The sequence below is a fragment of the Prionailurus viverrinus genome, chromosome A3 (genome assembly GCF_022837055.1).
Source record: "Prionailurus viverrinus isolate Anna chromosome A3, UM_Priviv_1.0, whole genome shotgun sequence".
NCBI lineage: Eukaryota > Metazoa > Chordata > Mammalia > Carnivora > Felidae > Prionailurus > Prionailurus viverrinus.
The window spans coordinates 123,821,076-123,843,368 of NC_062563.1; the positions used below are offsets into that span (position 1 = coordinate 123,821,076).

The 22,293-nt window shown below is 37.1% G+C and overlaps 1 pseudogene; it reads right to left on the reverse strand.

Moving 5' to 3' along the window:
- Positions 1-21,972, reverse strand: part of LOC125162975 (E3 ubiquitin-protein ligase Mdm2-like) — a 104,856-nt pseudogene extending 82,884 nt beyond the window's left edge.
- Between the last annotated feature and the right edge of the window lie 321 nt (positions 21,973-22,293).

Genomic DNA, 22,293 nt, shown 5'->3' on the forward strand with positions numbered 1-22,293 from the left:
GGTAGTGTTGTTTGGCATGGATGACTTTAAACTGCATATATATTATTGTGCTTTAATCTCATTATATTTCTTACATTATTCTTTAAAAGTATATTTTGGAATCTATTTATATTGCAATGTATTCTATTTAATTCTTTGTTTCAATAATAGATTTCACTGGATCCATAATATATTACTTACCCATTCTGCTGCTAAGTATCCCTCAACTTTGTGTTTACAATAAGATATGCATATACATATACCCCACTGCAATTAAATACTTTGTACAGATCCCCTCATAGAGCTTCTCTGAGATGAGTACCTCGGAATGGAAGTGATTCATCATAAGGCATAGGCTTAATCACATGAAGTCCCTTCTGATTACTCTCCATGGTGGCTGAGGACTGACATGATCAATGTGCCTGAGTCCTTGTCTGGCCTCATCTTCAAAAGAACCTGGCATCGTGCACCTTTCCAATTCTTGCTATTCGTATGAATGTTGTCTGGGAGCTCACTGTTGTTGAATTTGCATTTGTCTCCTTCCAACTTAGTTTGAATGGTTCTTTAGAAACATTTCAGATATTTTAGCTTATGTTCCTTTGGCTGGTTTTGGCTCATTTTTTTTTCTGTTGGGTTTCAAACCTGTTTTTTCAGTTTTAAGAAAAAAAGATGTTGAGGGGAGGCATATCAAAGTAGTGGTAAAAGCAAGGACTCTGAAGTCAGACATGAGTTCTGGATTCCTGGATTTACTATCTACAAGCTACATGCCATTAAGCAAATTGTTTAAGATTTTATTCTTTCTTCTTTGTGAAGTGGGTAAGGTCTTAGTGGATGCTCAGTGTAGGAATCCGTTTACTGTTAATACTGTATGGCCCACATGGACCATTTAAAATGCACTCTCAACAATAGCCAAATTATGGAAAGAGCCTAAATGTCCATCAACTGATGAATGGATAAAGAAATTGTGGTTTATATACACAATGGAATACTACATGGCAATGAGAAAGAATGAAATATGGCCCTTTGTAACAACATGGATGGAACTGGAGAGTGTTATGCTAAGTGAAATAAGCCATACAGAGAAAGACAGATACCATATGGTTTCACTCTTATGTGGATCCTGAGAAACTTAACAGAAACCCATGGGGGAGGGGAAGGAAAAAAAAAGAGGTTAGAGTGGGAGAGAGCCAAAGCATAAGAGACTCTTAAAAACTGAGAACAAACTGAGGGTTGATGGAGGTGGGAGGGAGGAGAGGGTGGGTGATGGGTATTGAGGAGGGCACCTTTTGGGATGAGCACCGGGTGTTGTATGGAAACCAATTTGACAATAAACTTCATATATTGAAAAAAAATAATAAAATAAAATAAAATAAAATGCTAAGTGGTGTTATTTCTGTTAAAAAAAAAAAAGCCCTCATATTCTCTATCTTCTCCCCTCCCTACCTTATGGGAAATTTTTTCCAAAATGGTGAGGTAAATGGTGTTCGACTATCACCTTCATGTTTATTGTTCTATTGTTACTTTCTTTTCCTTTTTGACAAAGTAATATTGTAATGAAGTATAATTTATATATAAAATGCACAGATCTTAAATGTTCATTTCCATAAATTTTGACAGTTTCATACATGCGTGTAACAACTACTCAAAACATTGCAAACATTTCCATCATCTCAGATAGTTTCTTGGTACTTCCTTCTGGTCATCTTCACATTTACACCCCTGGCAAAACTGTTATTTTGATTACCACATGGCTGTCCTGCCTGTTCTTGGGTTTAATATAAATCTGTGTGTGCTCTGCTGTGTCTGGCTTCCCTGGCTTGGCATGAGGTTTCCTAATCCACTCATGTCATTACAATTATCAGCAGTTTGTTCCTTTTCATCACTGACTAGTACTCTATGATATGCATGTGCTGCAAATGGTTTATACTTTCTCCTCTTGATAGACACTGGGGTATGTCCAGTTTGGGGTCATTATGAAAAAGACTGCTAATGAAGATTCTTTATTAGAAGCGTGTGTGTGTGTGTGTGTGTGTGTGTGTGTGTGTGTGTGTGTCCCCGTCCATCTACCTATGCATTAATCTATTTGGGGAAAATACCAGGGGATGCACTAACTGGGGTTAGGGTAGATGTATGTCTAAGTTTATTTTGAGAAACTGCTGAGGAGTATTTAAATATAATTATACCATTTTACATTCTTAGCAAAGTAGTAGAGCTCTGGCTGCTCCACATGTTTGTCAACATTTGATATTGCCTATCTGTTTTACTTCAGTCATCCTACTGGGTGTGAAAAGTATGGTGGTTGTAATTCCATTCATTGATGACCAATCCCCTATTCGTGTTTATTGGCCATTCCCTCTGCAGCGTTGGTCTGGCAGATCTTTTCTGCCCCCGCTCTCCTGGTTCATTAGAACCCTCCACCAGCCCTCCGTCTCCAGCCCTCTGTCATCCCTGGAGGGGGGCTCTGGTGGTTGTGGGGGTGATGGGTGGGGCTGGTGGGGGACCACATGTCTTCATTTGTGGAGTGTCCAAATCTTTTTCTTCATTTTTGTTTACATTAGTTTATCTTCTCTGTTGTTGATTTATTTGTAGGAGTTCTTTACATAATCTTCATACAAGGTCCATCTATGTCTATACCCATATATCTATCCATCTATCTATCTATATATGAGGAAGTGAAAACATCCTCAAACCTGTGGCTTTTTCTTACTTTTTAATATTATATTTTAATGAGAAGAAATTTTAACTTCAATAAAATTCTATTTGTTTTGTGCTTTGAGGTTTATTTTCTTTTTAAGATATCTTATTCCAATGTCATGAAGATATTCTTTGGAATTTTTCCTTCATAAACTTCATTGTTCTAGCATTTAGGTTTAAAATGTTTCAATCTATGATTCATCCTTTTTGTTTGGAGTGGAGTAGGGGTCACACTTTTTTCTTTACAAATGTAATTCCAGTTGTTTTGACATTCATTTTTATTACAAGGCTTTTCTTTTTTCCTATTTAATTGACTTGGCTTTGGTAAAAAATCAATTGACTGAATATTTATGAATGATTGTGAACTCTCTTTTATTGATTTTAGACCAATGCCACACTGTATTATCAGGGATTTATATTAATCTGAAATCATGTAGTACTAATCCTTTAATTTTTTCCAAGATATTTTTTGGCTATTTTGGACAATATGCATTTCCATGTAAATTTTCTGATCATCCTGTCAGTTTCTTCAACAGCCAAAGCTTGGTGGGGCTTTCACTGAAGTTGAGTTGTATCTATAGAAATTTAATGAGAATTGACATCTTAACAATATTTAATCTTCTAATCTTAAACATGACCCAACGCCCCAGTTATATAAGTCTTTAAATTTCCCTCACCAGTGTTTGGTAGTTTTCAATTAAGAGGTCTTGCACATCTGGGGTGCCTGGGTGGCTCAGTCGGTTAAGTGTCCAACTTCCACTCATGTCATGATCTCATGGTTTGTGGATGCAAGCCCCATGTCAGGCTCTGTGCTGACAGCTCAGAACCTGGAGCCTGTTTCACATTGTCTGTCTCCCTCTCTCTCTGCCCCTCCCCTGCTCATGCTCTGTCTCTCAGCAATAAATAAATGTTAAAAAAAAATAAAAGAGGTCTTGCACATATTTCATTAGGTCTATTCCTAGGGTTTTGTTGTTTTTTGATAATTTTGTAAATAGCAGTAGTCTAATATAATTTTTCAGTTTGTTGATATTATGTCAGATATCCGAGTTATATGAGGTATTGATCAGTAATTCTTTTATTGATTCTTTAAGTTTATTTGTATGTTTTTAGCGAGACAGCATGAGCAGGGGAGGGGCAGAGAGAGAGGGAGCGATAGAGAATCCCAAACAGGCTCCATGTTGTCAGCACACAACCCCACTCAGGACTGGAACTCCCAAACCGTGTGATTATGACTTCAGTTGAAACCAATAGTCAAACACTTAACTGGTTGAGCCACCCAGGTGCCCCTAAATTTCTTTGTTTTAGTTCCAGTGTAATTAACATGCGGTGCAATGTTAGTTTCAGGTGTACAATATAGTGATTCAATAATTTCATACAATATCAGGTGCTCTCACAACAAGTGCCCTCCTTAATCCCTGTCACCGATTTCACCCATTCTCCTCTCTCCCTCCCCTCTGGTAATCAGTAGTTTGTTCTCTGTAGTTAGGAGTCTGTTTCTTGGTTTGTCTCTTTCTCTCTTTTTTCCTTTTGCTTGTTTGTTTTGTTTCTTAAATTTCACATATGAGTTATCATGTGATATTTGTCTTTCTCTGACTGACTTAGTTTTTAGAATTTCTTTTCAACATTGGAATTATGCTAGCCTCCTAAGACTGGGAATTATTCCCATCTATTTCCAAGAGAACTTGTGTAAGATTGGCGTTATTCTTCCTTAAATGCTTAATAAAATCCGTGGGTAAAGCCATGCAGGCCTGGAGATTTCTATTATGGGAATGTTTATGGTTATGATTTAATTATTTTAATAGCAATAGAGCTATTAAAGTTAAGTTCTACTTGTATCACTTGTTTTTGAAGAAATTTATTAACTTTATATAAAGTATTGAAAATATTGCCATAGAGTTGTTTATAATATCTCCTTTATCATGTTAGTCTTTGTAGGATCTATAATAACGTTTTCTTTGTGCATTCCTAATATTAATAATTTGAATTTTGTCTTGTGTTCCTTGATTAGTCATCTTGGGTTTTATCAATGTTATTAATTTTTCAAAGAAACAGCTTTAAATTTACTGGTGTCCATACCATTTCTCCATTTTTTATACAGTTTAATTTTTTTTTTTAATTTTTAAAAATGTTTATTCATTTTTGAGAGAGAGAGAGAGCAAGCGCATGAGTAGGGGAGGGGCAAAGAGAAAGGGAGACACAGGATCTGAAGCAGGCTTCAGGCTCTGAGCTGTCAGCACAGAGCCTGAAGTGGGGCTCAAACCCACGAATGGGGAGATCATGACCTGAACTGAAGTCAGATGCCCAATGACTAAGCCACCCAGGTGCCCCATCCATTTTTTATTCATTTTTGCTTTTATTATTACCAGTTTTCTTCTTACTTTGGACTTACTTTATTCTTCTTTTGCTACTTGAACACACTGGAATATTAATTTTTCACTTCCCTTTTCTAACATAAGCATTTAAATCTATAAAATTCATTATAATTAATACTTCACTGCATTTCATATATTTTGATAGTCTATGTTTTCATTATCATTTACTTTGAAATGTTCTCTACTTTCCCTTATGATATTATGTTTTACTCATGGATTATTTGAAATTCTGTAGGTTTAATTTCACAATACTTGAAAATTTTCTTCATGATCTTATTGTTACTGATTTTTAACTAAATACCATGTGGTCAGAACATGTTCTGATTACAATTACATAATATTTATTAAGCTTATTCTATGGCTCAGCATATTGTTTATCTTAATGCTACATGTTCCTTTTAAATTAATGTGTGTTTTTTGGTATGGGAGTGTAATGCTCTTTAAACTCCAATTTAGTCAGGTTAGTTGAACAACATTTATTGTTTTTGTTTATTCCTACATCCTCTGTCCTTAATGATATTTGGTATAAATGTTCAGTTATGGATTGTTGAAATTGTAGATGTATTTATATTCCCAGTATAAAATTTCTTTATATTTCCCTTGAGTTCTATTTTTTGCTTTGTGTAATTTTTAATAAATATTGAGGTGAAATTCATGTAACAAAATTGATCACTTTAAAGTGAAAAATTCAGAGGTATTTATTACATTCACGATGTTGCCCAACTGCCATTTTTATCTGCTTTTAGAATATCTCCATCACTTACCCATTTAACAGTCTCTCCTCATCCTTCCCTCACCCAGGCCCTGGCAACGACAAATCTGTGTTCTGTCTCTGTGGGTTTATTTATTCTGGATAGTTCATATAAATGGAACCATACAATATTTGTCCTTTTTTTTGTTTGGCTTCTTTCATTTGGCATAAAGATTTTCAGGTACCTCCAGGTGGTAACATATGTCAGTACTTCATCCCTCTTTTTGGTTGCATAACATCCCATTGTGTGTGTGGGGGGGCACACAATTATTTATCTATTAATCCATTGGTCAACATATGAGCTGTTTACACTTCCTGGCTGTTTTGAATAGAATGCTGCAAACATGCATGCACATGAACTTGTTTAAAGACCTGTTTGTTTTTAATTTTAAGTGGTATATGCCTAGGATTAGAATTATGGGATTATACAATAATTCTGTACTTAACTTTTTAAGGAACCACCAAATGTTTTTTTCCCCCACTGCAGCTGATCCTTTTTGCATTCCTTCCAGTAATGTAAAAATGTTCCAATTTCTCCACATCCTTGCCAACACTTGTTATTATTTTCCATCTTTTTATTATTGCTATCATTGTGGGTATGAAGTGGTACCTCTGTACCACTTATTTGTATTAGCCTAATTACTAATGGTGTTGAGCATCTTTTCATATGTTTCCTGGGCTTTTGAATATCTTCTTTGGAGAAATGTCAATTCAAGTCCTTTGTCAATTTTTAAATTAGGTTGTCTTTTTGTTGTTGAGTTTAAGACATATTCTGGGTAATAGACCCTTATAGGATATATGATTTGCCAATATTCTTATAGGTTATGTAGGTTTTTCATTCTGTATTCATTTATTTTTGAGAGGGAGAGGAAGGGAGAGAGAGTGAGAGCAAGCAAGCACAAAAGCAGGGAGGGGCAGAGAGAGAGAAGACAGAGAAATTTGAAGTGGGCTCCAGGCTCTGAGCTGTCAGCACAGAGCCCGATGTGGGGCTTGAGCCCATGAACAGTGAGATCATGACCTAAGCTGAAGTTGGACACCCTACCCAATGACCCACCCAGGCATCCCCAACATTTTTAATTTTGATGAAGTCTTATTTATCTGTTTTTTTCTCTTATGCATGTGTACACACACACACACACACACACACACACACACACACACACACACAACTGATTGCCAGATCTAAGGTCATGAAGATTTATCTCTATTATCTTTCAGTGGCTTCATTTTAGTCCATCAAATTAAGTTATGATCCATTTAGAACTACTTGTATATATGGTGTGAGCTAGGGTCCAACTTCTCTCTTTTATATATGGTTATTCAGTTGTCCCAGTACCATCTGTTGAAGAGACCGTCATTGAAAATCATTTGGTAGTAGGTATATTGGCATACTTACAGACTCTAAATTCTATTGCATTTTTTCTCTCTTCCAATCCTTATGTCAGGACCACACTGTTTTTTGTTTTACAACTGTTGCTTTCTAGTAGGTTTTAGAATGAGAAAGTATGAGTTAGCCAGCTTTGTTCTTTTCAATATTAATTTAGCTATTTAAAACCCCTTTAGCTCTGTATGAATTTGAAGATCATCTTTTCCATTTCTTCAAAAAAAAAAAGGCCATTGGAATTTTGATATTATTTGCATTGAATCTGCTAATCACCTTGGATAGTATTGAAATCTTAACATTACTGAGTCTTCCATTTCATGAATACGAGATGTCTTCCAATTATTTTAGGTAGTCTTTCATTTATTTTTTAAACATTTTCCACATGCAAGTTTTTTCCTGTTTAGTTAAATTTACTCCTATGTATTTTATACTTTTAGATCTATTGTCCATAGAATTAATTTATTAATTTTCTTTTGGGACTGTTTATTTTTGGTGTATAGAAACATGACTGCACAATGTGTTCTGGTTTCAGACTTCAGTGCCAGGAAAGGTTGATTACCTTAAATAAATAGGCTTGTCTTTGATTTGTTGATGTAGATCTGTGGAATGCTCATAGTATTTCCCAAGCCTCTCAAATTTGATGAGATAACCTTCAAATTCCATTTCCCCTGGGGGTCTTTTTTCCCCCCTGGGGGCTTGTTAACTTTTGGTTTTAGTGTTCTTTTGTTTATTGGTTTGGGGGTTTGTTTTTGTTTCTTTGTGTTTTCCTGGTTTTAATATTCTTCACATTGGGTATAGGGCAAGTCTTACTCTAATTGGTGACTTTTACTCATAAGCAGTAGCCTTTCTGTTATTTTAGCTGACTGCTATGGCTGTTAAGAATTTGTTGATGAGATAAGTATACAAGAATTGAGATATACCATGCACACTTTCAGACCACAATGCTATGAAGCTTGAAATCAACCACAGGAAAAAGTCTGGAAAACCTCCAAAAGCATGGAGGTTAAAGAACACCCTACTAAAGAATGAATGGGTCAACCAGGCAATTAGAGAAGAAATTAAAAAATATATGGAAACAAACGAAAATGAAAATACAACAATCCAAATGCTTTGGGATGCAGCAAAGGCAGTCCTGAGAGGAAACTATATTGCAATCCAGGCCTAACCCAAGAAATAAGAAAAATCCCAAATACAAAATCTAACAGCACACCTAAAGGAAATAGAAGCAGAACAGCAATGACAGCCTAAACCCAGCAGAAGAAGAGAAATAATAATGATCAGAGCAGAAATAAACAATATAGAATCTAAAAAAACTGTAGAGCAGATCAATGAAACCAAGCGTTGGTTTTTTGAAAAAATAAACAAAATTGACAAACCTCTAGCCAGGCTTCTCAAAAAGAAAAGGGAGATGACCCAAATAGATAAAATCCTGAATGAAAATGGAATTATGACAACCAATCCCTCAGAAATACAAGCAATTATCAGGGAATACTATGAAAAATTATATTCCAACAAACTGGACAACCTGGAAGAAATGGACAAATTCCTAAACACCCACACACTTCCAAAACTCAAACAGGAGGAAATGGAAAGCTTGAACAGACCCATAACCGGCAAAGAAATTGAATCAGTTATCAAAAATCTCCCAACAAATAAGAGTCCAAGACCAGATGGCTTCCCTGGGGAATTCTACCAGACATTTAGACAGAGATAATACCTATCCTTCTCAAGCTATTCCAAAAAACAGAAAGGGAAGGAAAACTTCCAGACTCATTCTATGAAGACAGCATTACTTTGATTTCCAAACCAGACAGAGACCCAGCGAAATGAGAACTACAGGCCAATATCCCTGATGAATATGGATGCAAAACTTCTCAACAAGATACTAGCAAATCGAATTCAACAGCATATAAAAAGAATTATTCACCATGATCAAGTGGGATTCATTCCTGGGATGCAGGGCTGGTTCAACATTCGCAAATCAATCAATGTGATACATCACATTAATAAAAGAAAAGATAAGAACCATAGGATCCTGTCAATCGATGCAGAAAAGCATTTGACAAAAGTCAGCATCCGTTCTTAATAAAAACCCTCGAGAAAGTTTGGGTAGAAGGAACATACTTAAACATCATAAAAGCCATTTATGAAAAGCCCACAGCTAATATCATCATCAATGGGGAAAAACTGAGAGCTTTCCCCCTGAGATCAGGAACATGACAGGGATGTCCACTCTTATCGCTGTTGTTTAACATAGTGTTGGAAGTGCTAGCATCAGCAATCAGACAACAAAAGGAAATAAAAGGCATCAAAATTGGCAAAGATGAAGTCAAGCTTTCACTTTTTGCAGAGGACATGATATTATACATGGAAAATCCAATAGACTCCACCAAAAGTCTGCTAGAACTGATACATGAATTCAGCAAAGTTGCAGGATACAAAATCAATGTACACAAATCAATTGCATTCTTATACACTAATAATGAAGCAACAGAAAGACAAATAAAGAAACTGATCCCATTCACAATTGCACCAAGAAGCATAAAATACTTAGGAATAACTCTAACCAAAGATGTACAAGATCTGTATGCTGAAAAATATAGAAAGCTTATGAAGGAAGTTGAAGAAGATAAAGAAATGGGAAAACATTCTGTGCTCATGGGTTGGAAGAATAAATATTGTTAAAATGTCAATACTACCCAAAGCTATCTACACATTCAATGCAATCCCAATCAAAATTGCACCAGCATTCTTCTCGAAGCTAGAACAAGCAATCCTAAAATTCATATGGAACCACAAAAGGCCCTGAATAGCCAAAGTAATTTTGAAGAAGACCAAAGCAGGAGGCATCACAATCCCAGACTTTAGCCTCTACTATAAAGCTGTAATCATCAAGACAGCATGGTATTGGCATAAAAAGATGCATAGACCAATGGAATAGAATAGAAACCCCAGAATTAAACCCACAAAAGTATGGCCAACTAATCTCTGACAAAACAGGAAAGAATATCCAGTGGAAAAAAGACAGTCTCTTTAACAAATGGTGCTGGGAGAACTGGACAGCAACATGCAGAAGAATGAAACTAGACCACTTTCTTACACCATTCACAAACGTTAACTCAAAATGGATAAAGGACTTGAATGTGAGACAGGAAACCATCAAAACCCTAGAGGAGAAAGCAGGAAAAGACCTCTCTGACCTCAGCCACAGCAATTTCTTACTTGACACATCCCCAAAGGCAAGGGAATTAAAAGCAAAAATGAACTATTGGGACCTTATGAAGATAAAAAGCTTCTGCACAGCAAAGGAAACAATCAACAAAACTGAAAGGCAACCAACGGAATGGGAAAAGATATTTGCAAATGACATATCGGACAAAGGGCTAGTATCCAAAATCTATAAAGAGCTCACCAAAGTACACACCCAAAAAACAAATAATCCAGTGAAGAAATGATCAGAAAACATAAATAGACACTTCTCTAAAGAAGACATCCGGATGGCCAACAGGCACATGAAAAGATGCTCAACATCGCTCCTCATCAGGGAAATACAAATCAAAACCACACTCAGATATCACCTCACACCAGTCAGAGTGGCCAAAATGAACAAATCAGGAGACTATAGATGCTGGAGAGGATGTGGAGAAATGGGAACCCTCTTGCACTGTTGGTGGGAATGCAAACTGGTGCAGCCACTCTGGAAAACAGTGTGGAGGTTCCTCAAAAAATTAAAAATAGACCTACCCTATGACCCAGCAGTAGCACTGATAGGAATTTACCCAAGGAATACAGGAGTGCTGATGCATAGGGGCACTTGTACCCCAATGTTTAGAGCAGACTCTCAACAATAGCCAAATTGTGGAAAAAGCCTAAATGTCCATCAACTGATGAATGGGTAAAGAAATTGTGGTTTATATACACAATGGAGTACTACGTGGCAATGAGAAAGAATGAAATATGGCCCTTTGTAGCAACGTGGATGGAACTGGAGAGTGTGATGCTAATGAAATAAGCCATACAGAGAAGACAGATACCATATGTTTTCACTGTTATGTGGATCCTGAGAAACTTAACAGAAACCCATGGGGGAGGGGAAGAAAAAAAAAGAGGTTAGAGTGGGAGAGAGCCAAAGCATAAGAGACTCTTAAAAACTGAGAACAAACTGAGGATTGATGGGGGTGGGAGGGAGGGGAGGATAGGTGATGGGCATTGAAGAGGGCATCTTTTGGGATGAGCACTGGGTGTTGTATGGAAACTAATTTGACAATAAATTTCATATAATAAAAAAAAAAAAGAATTTGTTGATGAGAACTCTCCCTACTGGCTCAGCAAGTACTTCAACATCCCTCAACATTCCTTTCCCCCAATAGTGATCAACCCGTAGTATCTCTGTTCAGGTCTCAACCTCATAGTGGCTGCTCTCAGGAAGTCTTGGTTGGTCTCTTCCTGATCACATATAACCAGTCATCAACCACAGACTTGTGGACAATTCTGAACCCCTTCTCTTCACAGCCTCCATTCCCCCAATATTCCAATCCACAGATTTGATACATTTCAGCAGCTTCAAATTCTGATTTCTTCTTAATTTCAATAGGACAGTCTTACTCTACTAGATCTGCATCAATTTTTGCCCAAGTAGGGATATTTTCCCCAAGCAAGTGATCAAGGAGCTCAGCTCATGAGTTCCTCCTCTCTTAGATTTAGTCTTGTACTACCTATTTTCCACTCCCTGAATAACATGTAGCAACTAGACCCAGTTTTATAGCTGTTACGGCAGGAGAGATAGTCTGGTAAAAATCATTTCACCATAACCAGAAGTGGAAAACCCAGCGTAATTATTTTAGTTTCCCTGTCTGTTAATTCCATCTAGGCCATTTCTTGAATGTTTTCTCTCTGAGTATGAGGTGCATTCACTTTCTTCATCATATGCCTTGAAATTTTTTATTGAATGCTAATAGTCATTTTGTGTAGAAGAATAGTAGAAATTGAGATAAATGATGTCTGACTCTAAAAGAGGGCATTCCACTTCTTCTGATAAGCTAATATTGGAGAAGAAATCTTGAGTGAATTTAACTTTTTGATGACTTGGGTCTGGGCATGACTGTAGGTTTAATTGATTTAGATTATCTCTAATTTCAAAATTGTGTGGGCCATATCAGGAGTTTTCCTTTGGAAGGACTTGGGGTATGAGCACTAGAGATATTCCAGAGATCTTTTTTATGCTTTATAGACAAGTGTCCAGCTTTCTGAATGCTAGGAGATCTCCCTGTACTTTACAGACTAGGTCTAAGCTTTTGGGTTGCTGAAAAATTTTCTTTGTTATCTACTTCCTATCCACCTCCTGTTTCCTGTGCCTATAGAGATCTCTTTACTGCCTCATTTTAACTTTCAGAAGACAGCTACAGTATTCTTGTGGAAAAGTGATTTCTCTCAGCTTTGCTAATAGGTCTTTGGCACATTACCCCTTTTAATTTGGTACTGGAATGAGCTTTTGTGTGGATGCAGCCTTAGTCTATGGCTAGGGCTCCTTAGAATTCTAATCTGTCTTGCCAGCCCCCACATATATTTCATAAATTTGTAGAAATTTGTATTTTTCTTTAGTATCCCAGCATATGGCGAGTTTGTTCTCTTTGTGCTTCTCTATTAGGGATTATAGCAGTCATGGGTCTTTTGTTCTACTATCAAGTGCTTGTGACTATTGGAAATGTATTTTGCTTAATTTGTGTAGGCTGTGTAGTGGGTTCCCAAAGAGCTAGCTTGTTCTCATTGTTAGGTAGAAGTAATATTCTCTTGAAAATATTTCCTCTGTGTTTTTGGTTTTGTATACATGTATATTTATTTCTGAAATCAGGTTTCCCCCCAAAAAATGCTCAGATAGGGATCCACCATGCTTTGAGTATTCAGGTAATCACAAATTAGAGTTCATAAATGTGGTATTCAAAAGACAAAATTTTGAGCATGATCTAGCTAGTATTTAGGGGTTTGGGAAGTTTAATGTACCTTAGAAGCCTAGAAAGCATGTATAACTGTTCTTCTGGGCTATGAGCCCTCAGAGTTCTCCCTTCTGAGTACTTAATTTACTGACTGCATAATCTATATGTAACTGTTCCTACATGACAACTTCCTAGGATAGTCCCTTGACTCCCTTGAATGAAGCAGAATGAATGAAGGATTGAGGAAGACTGAAAATGGGAGAACTCTAGAGGGAAAGGGGTAGAGACAGAGGTAAGTATGGGGATAGGCAGAGAGGGAGGCTGGAACACTGGAAATAGAATAGGCAGGGAGGCTCTGGGAGAGAAATCAGGCAGTCTTCCTAGCAGAACAGGAGGCTGATGGCTCTAACCCAGTAACTCAGTTCCTATGTGTCCTCAGTATCATCTGTGGAGAAAGTCAGTGAGCAAAGGAGGGGAGGATGCCTGGCCTGTTCCTGTGAGTTATTTCTGGATGCATTATTCATATTTGATAAATCATTTAGAGGCAGCTACTTTATTAGCTTATAAAGCACATTATATGGTTTTAAATTGTTAATACAGGCTGTTGTGATGCATATTGTACCTCAGAAAAACCATGCATCACTTTAATTCATAGCCTCATTATAAAGCTTGTTACAGAGTGCTGCATTATTGCATGAAGAATAGTGGAGTAACATTTCTGCAAGAAACCTGAATGTTTTATTTACATCATTGGTGGCTTGGTATAACATATAAGAAATGCTTTTGAAGATGGAACCAGATCAGATTCTGAATTTTGAGGACAGATACCTAACATCTGCCTCCTCTAGACTTATCTTAATACAGACTTAGCACCTGGTTTGAGGCTGCATACATAAGTATCCAGAAAAGTCTTGCTTGACTTGCTTGGTGCCCTTGGATGAGTTGGCTTGTCCACTTCTTTAGGATCCCCAGAAACATTAGTGCAAACCTGATCCTAGGACTTGCTTTTCTTTATTCACTTAAGAGTCCTTGATCTCTGCCCATGTGCCAGGTACTGTGCTGGACCTAAGATATAAATGATTAGTAGCATAGTTTTATTCCCTGACTTCATGAAGTTTGCCAGTGTTTCCAACTAAGAAGGAGAGAAGGATGGGTTTGTGCTGGAGTGTTGAAATTAACTGAGTTACAATCTACATGTATAATTTATAGGTGACAAGGGTAGTATGCTAGTAAATAACCAAATTTTCAGAAGTCTGAGTGATCAGTAGGCTTTGATTCAAACTGAAATTCAGACCACCTCCTCCAGGAATCCCACCTCGACAAAGCCAAATCTAAATTGGAATCTTGATTCATTTACTGGTTGTTTGTCCTTGGGTAGGTCACTTAGCCTCATTGGTACTGAGCTTTCTCATCTGTAAAATGAGAATAATTGTTGCCTTATCTCACTGACTCACAATGAATATTAAATACAAGGCTTAGCTAAGAGTTAGAGACATTGCAAGTGCTCAGTAATTTGTTGGTGTTTCAGTCATTCAGCAGCTGAAAGTAGAACATGGCAATGCTCTTCAAACTCCCCCTGAAACATGCTTAGGTGCACACCATGGAATTCACAATTGTAAAGTATCAAGTATGAAATTATATTTTAGATTAGTGGTTAAAGCCACTAAAAATTAAAGGTTCTCTTTAGACAATGTATAATCTAATTTAATACCTGTGCTTTGGCATCTCTCTCCCCTTGTGAATTGCTACTCTGTGCATGGCTTTCTGGAATTTAAAGTAGGGAACTGTCTCTCATTTGAAATCAGTGGAAACTCTAAGTAGTTCATGGTGAGGGTTCATATTGAAGAATAATTGGGAAGGATATAGGTTGGAAGAGGAAAAATGATGAAAGGCATTAAACATTAGTTCAAATAATACAGGCTTGAGGAAATGATAGTAGGTAGCCAATGCTGGTCCCCAAAGATTTAGAAAAAGGACTACAACATCAGAGCTTGAATTTCGGAGGTCATATGAATTGGTGTGTGACTTGGTATGGGGGTGGGGTAGGGTTAAATTAAGGAAGACCAAGTGTTGACCAGTTTAGATGATAGAGCAGTCTTAACATCTTCCAGATTCTGCAATTACTTCCTTCCCCAATTTTCCTGACCTCTGAACCACCAACTCATATGGGGCATCCAAGTCCCATATTGGCATAGTCTTCCCTCCATGATACAGAAAAATTATGCCACCTGACACTCTCATTAAGAAATAAGTACTCCTGTAAGTTTCTTGAGGATCTCTAGGAAAAGCAGAGTTAAGAAAACTTTGAAAAGGAAAGAAATTAATACCTGAGTGATATTATTATACTGTACTGAACTTTGGAATTATAAAATGCTTCCTTCATATATAATGAAAAAGTGCAATAACATTTGCCTTTATGTTTATTGTTAATGTATGGAATGATGGAATGTGGATGTCTGTGCCTCCAAATCAGCTTCATGCTGCAAGGTTAGTCTTACTAGAAATAATTTTTTTATGATTTATGAAACACTTTTTTGAATGTTGAAAACAGAAAAAAAAGACAAGGTTCACATATTTTAGAGTTAATGAGGCTCAATGTTAGCTAGTCATTTACATCAAAAATAAGCATAGGAAGAAGAGGAAGAATCTGTGCAAATACTTTTTTTAGATGGAATCTGTGCTAACAGGTGAATATCCAGACCAAATAAACTTTTTTTTTAATCTGGCACCCTTTGATTTCTGAATCCATAAAATAGAGTAAGGGAGAGAAGTGCCAACATCCCAAAGATCCTCTAGAAAATGAAGTTGCTAACATTGGCTGACTTTCTTCTAACTTTTTACTTACAAAACCAGTGCTTCCACATGCTTTCACTCTGATTTCAAGACTTTGGCATTTTTATTAAAGTAAGAGGCAGATGAGTGATGAATCCTAGTCACATTCACTTGGTATTACACAAGGCAAGTAAGCAGAAAAACTAGTCTTTAAAAAAATTTTTTTTAACATTCATTTATTTTTGAGACAGAAAGAGAGAGAGAGCATGAACAGAGGAGGGTCAGAGGAAGAGGGAGACATAGAATCTGAAACAGGCTCCAGGCTCTGAGCTGTCAGCACAGAGCCTGACGTGGGGCTCGAACCCACAGACAGCGAGATCATGACCTGAGCCGAAGCCAGACGCTTAACTGACTGAGCCACCCAGGCGCCCCGAAAAACTACAGTCTTAATTAAAATGCAGGAACTCATGGATCCATACAGAAATCATGACATAATCAACACAGTATCTATCTGTCCAAACAATGTGCTTAGGAATGGTTTCTCTCTCTCTCTCCTCTCTCTCTCTCTCTCTCTCTCTCTCTTTCTCCCTCTCTCCTCCTCCTCCTCCTCCTCCTCCTCCTTCTCCTTTCCCTTCCTCTTGGTTAAAACTGAAATACTTAGCTAGTATTTTCTGTAGAAATACTCAGTCAGCTCCAAGGCTATATTTACCAAGTTCAATGAAGCTTCTCAGGAGTCACCAGGAAATGGCTCCCAGGGGACAGCTGGATACTGTTAAAGGAATGGAATTTCCTTCAGATTTTGAACTGTGGACAGTTTTTTCATTCCCCTTTTGTTGTTACTTTATCCCAGCTCCCAAGAACTCCGGGACTTGTCTGCTGCTTACTGCTCTCTTGTTGGGGTTCTTCTTCCTCCTGGAAAAGGGAAGAAAATAGAACAGTTTCCTAAGTACAATTTTTGTTTGAAAACAAAGCATGCAAGCTCCTTCTACATTTTTCTGAGGTGTTTACTGCTAATAAAAACAAACAGGGGATGTTAAGAAGAAACATGAGACATGCATGCACCTGCAAACACACACTATCCTTTACATATATGTTGATCTTTACACTGTGTAGACTCATTCTGTAGGTAGGATCTTACTGGGAAGGGACAGCATTACTATGTTTATACTCACTTCTACTTTACAGTTGAAGAAATGAAGGTCCAGAGAACTTGAGAGATTTACTCTGTAGCTAGTAATGGTGGAACTGGTTATCAATGCAGTGGGAGTTTTATCTACATGACTTCTAACAGAGCAGGAGGGATATTTAAAACTGCAGTAGGAGTTTCTCTAGAATTTGCTAAAATGTTACTGGAATAAAGCTGTTTTTAATATAATTATTACCATTTTTAAGCATTTATCATCTGCTAAGTGATATATGTGTATGCCTGGACAAATGCATGAACATTGAACCTAACAACAAACTTACAAGGGAGGAATTTTCTCCCTAATTTTATAGACTAGAATTTTGCTGTATTCTAACTGCACATTTCTGAATGATGAACTTAGAGTCCCCTCATTTCCCTCATGCCCTGTCATGGGGCATCCCTCATGGTCTCTCACCACAGGCCACTCCATAGGATGGTCACACATGATCATATTCCTGCTCTTCTAGGAATGGATTTCTCCTATATCACTAAGGGGAGCAGGGCAGTGCAGGTTGGGAGTGGGAGGTAGCTTCTCATTCCTCACTGCCTGCCCACATCTGTCTCTTCTAGACCCATCCTCTAAGTGCCGTCTGATCTTCTTAGTAATCACTCTGTCATCCTGTTACATGGCTCAAGGCTGCCACGTAAAGTTACAATGGTTGTACACTGCAACTCCGGGGGCGCCATTTACTTGTGTAGTTACAACCAAAGGGTGTTTTCTGGAAGATGGCAATAAAGAGTCTGGAGGAACAGGTGGCTTTTTCTCCTTCATACAAATGCACCATTTGAGCTGTGTGGCTCCTTGTGACCCTAGTTTGGCTGTGCAGTCTGAGGTAGGGGCCACAATTCAATCATCTGGCCATGCCTCCTGCCTATCCAACTTGTCTTTTTCAGTGATCTGAATGGCACATAGTCCTTGTTCCAGATAGAAGGTTCACAGTCTAATTATTAGAGGTTATAGGTATATATTATTGTCTACACATAACTAGATGCAAAATTTTAGTCAAGTCTAAACAGGTATCCTGTTCTCACAGAAAAGATTGCTTTACATTTGTCAAGTCTTTATAGTTCTATATTTCCTTTGCGTTACAAAAAAAAAAGTTTGTGGCATGATAACTAAATTGTCCAAAGTATGTTTATTAACTACTTTTTTAAAAAACAAGTTTCCTTCTTTCTTTGACTACAAGTCACTGGTAATATGTTTTTATAATCTTTTTTCCTATTTCTTTTTGATAATTGACTATATAAAGTCTTTCGACTATTCTTTGGGAACAGATCTGCTATATTTCTTTACATGAATATTCTGAAATAGAGTGACCACACCTCTTTATTGGACATGCAGAGTGTTTCCATTTTCATTTTGCTATTATAAATAGTGTGACCATCTTTTTGTACATTGAAATGATTTTTTTCCTTTAAGATAGATTCTGAGAAATGGAATCATTTGGTAAAACAGCAGAAATATGTTTAACGATCGTGAAATGCGGAACCAAACTGATTTACAAGGAACACTGTTATTTTATTCTCCTAATAGAAGCATTTGAAAAAGCCTGCCTCATTGCACCATTACCAACCTTGAAACAATTTGATAGCAAATAGAATACCCATTTTTTATATGCTTTTCTTTCTTATTTTTTAGAGATGTTAAACATCCTCTCACATGTTTATTAGCCATGTTATATTTCTTATTTTTAAAACACTTGTTCCTGTTCCTAGTGCATTTGTCTCTTATTATGTTAGGGCTTTCCTTACTTATTTTCAGGAACACATTATTTATTAATGGCATTATTTATTTGTTTATCATATATTTAAAATATATTCCTGAGTTGAGATTTTTAATCTTCTTTTGTTTTTCAGCTAAGAGAGTCCGCTACTCTAAAGTCACCACAGAGGTCAGTGACATGTTTAATTACATATGATTTTAGAACAGTATATATTTATTCTTTAAAATAATACCTTAAGTTGTATGGCATTTATGTGTCTATGTGACATGCATCTTGGTGATGTGGTATAATTTGGTTATCCAAATGGTCAATGTTGCTATCTCCGTCTCATAGATACCCAACTTTTCCCCATTTGTTTGTAGTTTTCCTCATTTCCTGGGGAATCAGTTCACCTGATGCCCATCTGCTCACTCTGCTCATAGCACTCCAGCTCATCCCCCAAAGAATCCACCTTTCTGCCCTTTGATCTGACTTAATAATCCTAATAATCATCTGAAAATTTTTAAAAGAATATACTGTGTACCTGAGGTCAAAATACTAATACCCTCTCAGATGTTTAATATTTTAGAAATTGCATTAGGTAACTGTATGTCTTGTCTCCATTTTCTTTTAAAAATAACAGAAAAAAATCTGCTAAGACTGATGAATCAGTAGTAGTATACAGGTAGATTAGGAAAACATAGTAGGGAAATGGCCATCCACATCACTGTTGGAAAGAAATATAAAGGAAAACTTTTTGGTAATTAGAGACATTTGGAATTATGTTTTTATGTTACCTGAAAGCATTGAGTTCTCTAAGTTGTCTGATATTCCCTAAGGAGGTAAACTCCATAACCATAAATATGAAAAAGAGTAGGTTTTGAGGCTTTGTGGACAATGGATGAGCATTAGGAGAATGCAGATCTTTGGGAGAATTGACCAAGGAGAAAGAAGACTGTGGTCAGGGTGACTGTAAATCAGGTAAGAGCAGATGTGAGTATATATCAACTATCGTTTTATCTCATCTATTGACCCAAAAGCTAATCTTAGCCTTTGTTTTGGCATTTAGTTATCTACATTTAGCTGTTTTAATACATTTATATATTTATTCACATATCTCTTTTTTATATATATTTTTTTAAGATTCTGGAATTCTGTTCTTTCGAGGAATCAGAACTGTTTTCTCTGACCAAGTAGTGGTCCCTGCTACAGATTTAAGGACTCTCATATAAAAACAAAATAACAAACAAACAAACAAACAAAAACCCTCTTTAGTCAATACACAGGTGCTTAAATTATTATGGAAGGTGGTATTGTGTGGATATTTGAAATTCAGACTCTAGAATCAGAAAATAAGGGTTCTTTGTATTCTTCTACCATTTATTTACCAGACAATTAAACTATCTATGCTTTAGGTACATTCTTCATAAAGTAGGACAGGTAATCATGGTACCTACTGTATTTGGATTTTTTTTTTTTGGAGGGGTGGGCAGGGAAGAATTATATAGTTCTTACTCTGGTACTGAGTATGTAGCAAGCACTCACCATACATTAGCTGTGCAGTAGTAATGCCCCGCCCTCTGGGGAATGTTAGATGTTGTCTTATTGACATGTGGAAGAGAAGAAAGTCTATATGACTAAAGGCTATATGTCTCCTTGAGACAGCATTTTATCATAGCAAGAAGAAAAGTTTGCAAATAAGTTCTCTGAGAGCTATGGTTGTTAGAATACAGTCCCTTGTCTTTAGTAGATTAATAATAAATATTTGTTCAATTGGGAATCAAATCCACAATGTTTTGACCTTGGTAAACAATCATATCTAGGGTCTTCATTGACTCTACTCTGCAGCAATGAGGGCTGTCATGACTCTTTTTAAGCCAGCTCTTGTGGATCTCATTTTCTTTATGGGTAATATGAAGGGAAAGAGAAGATACCCTTTCTTTAAGCTCCATACCAGCTCTATGATGCTGAAATTCTCTGACTATCCCTAGTACACTATGATAAAATTGTACTCTCTGGGAATACAACAGGGAGCGCCAAAACTGGGGTGGGTACAAGGTGGAATAAATCTGGAGGTGCAGAGATGTTCTGTCCTGCCCTAGGACTTGAAGCCTAATGCACATCCTGTTTCACCTCCTTTCCCTTCCAATTAAATGGAGTTCTGCTGCATTCCAAGTGCAAGATAAACAAGGCATTTATCCCAGTCAATTTTAACAACCTTCCCTTTGTACATTTGCATATAGCTTAACTTTCATACAACCACGGGAAGCTCATAAAATCTCAGCCTGTGCTGACCATAAAAAAAAAGGTATTTTTGTATATTGTTGGGTTTGTATACTTCCTTGAGGCACTAGAGGAACTGCAGGAGCCTTTAAAACTAATTAACAGCCCCCTGTTGGGGACATGGCACTTTGCAGTGATTTATCCTGGGTGGGAGTGCAGACCTGTGCTGCAAGAACTTCCAAAGCTGTGTGCAGATCTGAGGGGATTTGTGAAGCGGTGTTATTTACCACACACCTCCCACTACCCACTTTTTGGTGGAGAGTGGAATCGAAATATTTAATGCATCCCCATCTTAACAGGAGAGATGACAACAGGTAATTCTTTACAACGGTGCTGCTGCTACAGTTATAGCCTCCCAGAACTTAAGATGAGTTCCCCCTCCCACTACATATGTTACTGTGTGTTTTAGCAAGTCAGGTTAGAGTGCTGCCTGGTACTTCTGACGTGTTTTAAAACATGTATGACTCTAGAACCTGGTGTAGTTATTGCTGTCCTAACGCTTTGGGGCTGCAAACAGTTTCCCTTTCTCCCAGTAATAGAATGCTCTGATGCTATTAGATACTAGATTTTTAAAGCACTTTTTCCCTCAGTAATTTTCTAGCGGCAGAAGCAGACTTATTTTCAGTGGCTAATTTCCCCCCACAAGTCCCTGAAATAGTTATGAAGGTCATGGGGGCAACATGGTTGTTTCCATTCCCACTAACTCCCTCCCCAGTGCTCCCTTCTCACATAAGGGAGTTTATTTTTGACCAGCAAGTAGACTTGAGATCAAGCAAGAAAAAAAAGAAAGAAAGAAAGAAAAGAAAACTAATTTAGTATAAAAGAAAAAAACATACAAGCATTCCAGGGACGAAGATCCAGAATGACTGGAATATTCTTGGATCCACCTACATCATGTGCTAGCTGAGTAGCCATCGAGAGTTACTACAACTTTCCAATCCTGAATTTCTTCATCAATAAAATGAGAATTAAATGAAACAATCTTTTCATGAATCTTAGCACAATCAGTATCCCATGGAAAGGTTGAAATGGATTTATAAATGAAAGAAGCTTTGATTGGAGAATTTCTGGCATCAGAGAATTTACATTTGAACTAGACGTGGGCATTATTCTTACATTTATAGGTCTACCTGGTGTGTCTGAATGAGAAAACAAGTAGGCTTTGGCTTTGTCCTTCATCTCCACTGCCTTATCACCTATTCTACTTCCTACTTGTGCTCCCAGGGAGTCCTCACC